Below are 1766 nucleotides of genomic sequence, written 5' to 3'. Positions count from 1 at the left end.
CTGTCTAAGGCGTTTTTTCTCGCCCCTGAGGTTCTTGGCTGGGCCACCAGCTAGGAACCGGCGCCCCCCTGTCCCCCGAGAGGCGCTCCCTGGGGCCGAAGGCAGCAGGGGAATCCTGGTGGGTTTCTTTCCTTGCCCCCGATGGGCGTGGAGCCGGCCCAGCTGGCGCAGGAAGGGTTAAAAAATAGTGGCCCTGGAAGGGAAGGCGCCCCTCGCCCCGCCGACCTCTCCCAGGGGCTCCCCCAAGCTTCCCCCATTGTCTCCAGCTCCCATCGCCAGGACACACCCGATGTGGGGAAACCTTTTCCAAAACACCTACCTCCTAACCCCCGGTTCTGGAGGCTGTGGCCACGGCCAGGTGTTTACATTCCCAAAGGCCGCCTTGTGCCCAGCCCCCCCCCCCCTCCTCTCGACTCCCCCTCTTGGAAGTCACCTGGAGCGGTGGAGAGGGCGGCTTGGTGTCTGACGGTGCGGAAAGGGGGTGGGCTTGCACGTTATTTTCCAGAATCTACGCAACCCTGCCTCCTGTAGCTCGCGGGGTAGCAAAACCGCCTTTCTTATGCGTTTCTCTGTCTTCCTCCGGAGCCCTGAGCTCCTGCGGGGACTCGGGCCGCACCCCTGGGCGCCTCCGAGAGAGCAGAAGGCGGCTCATTTGTTTCTTGTAAACCTGCTTCTCAGAGGGCAGCGTCCCCAAAGCCAGCCGGCATACAGTAGCGATGGGAGCCGAATGATTTATTGGGGAGTTCCTTGGGGTGGGGGGAGAGCGGGAGAGAGAAGGGCAGTCTGCTTAGAATTAGTTCCAATCCTTAAAAAAGAAAAGAAAAAAAAAAAGAAGCATCCGTGATACCTGAGAGGGTTAAATACCAGGAAGAAGAAGAAAAAGAAAAAAGAAAGAAAGAAAAAAAAGCTTGGATATTTGCTTAGTCCAAACCCCAAGTTGTAAGCTTTTCATTGGCGGCTCATTTCTCTCCACCCCTTTCCATGCCCTATATACTGGCCGGCTGCCTTCACACCATCTCTGTGTCTTTCCTAAAGAGATAATATGGCCCTCTTGATCCGTTTGATCCCAGAGGTTCTAGTTAATAGGGCGGAGCTTTTCTCTTTTTTTAATATATTTTTTTTCGTTTGACCAGTCGCAGCTCTGTGACTTGCCCTGTCTCCTACTGGACCGTCTCAAAATGTGAGCCGGTGGAGCTAACCCAGGTCTTCCAAGTGGCCCCTCTTTTGCTGCATCTTCTCCTGCAGGGGATCCTGGCAGGCAGGATGGTTTTATTGTTGTGATGATGGTGATAAATGCACTCCACCCTGGTTATTCCCTGCGGGAGGCGAAGCTCTGGGTCTGGGGTGGAGCCAAGGAGATATTAGGCAAGAAGGTTCATTGTCATTAACCCGAAGCCATTGAGATCGAACCCGGGGCTGAGTCAGTTTGCTTTCCCCTGCACGCGCGTGGCTTCCACGGCTGTTTGGGCAGACGGGCCAGGGTGTTATGCAGCCCCTGAACTTGGCATCCCAGTAGCGTGTTTACCTGCAAAATCTCGGATGCATCGCCGTCGCTTTTCACAGAGGAGGTCCCAATCCATCAGGTGAGAGGGGTGGAGAGAGCAGGTCACCCAGGAGGGCCTTCATTCCCTGTTCTTTCCAGCGTCTCTCAGCCCCAAGGGCTGAGTGATCTGACCTGGGGTCATGGCCATCACCAAAGTGGAGACATTCTCACAGGGTCAGGATTCCAGATAGGGCCGCTGAGAGCAGCAAGTGGAAACTCTTTC

General features: G+C 55.5%; 1 protein-coding gene across 2 annotated transcripts in view; it reads left to right on the top strand.

Moving 5' to 3' along the window:
• The window catches only part of TGFB2 (transforming growth factor beta 2), a 69359-nt gene that overhangs the window by 813 nt on the left and 66780 nt on the right, over window positions 1-1766 (top strand). The gene's annotated exons all lie outside the window — the stretch shown is intronic.

This window comes from Myotis davidii, unplaced genomic scaffold (genome assembly GCF_000327345.1).
Source record: "Myotis davidii unplaced genomic scaffold, ASM32734v1 scaffold174, whole genome shotgun sequence".
Lineage (NCBI taxonomy): Eukaryota > Metazoa > Chordata > Mammalia > Chiroptera > Vespertilionidae > Myotis > Myotis davidii.
This window is presented reverse-complemented; position numbering and strand designations above follow the sequence as displayed.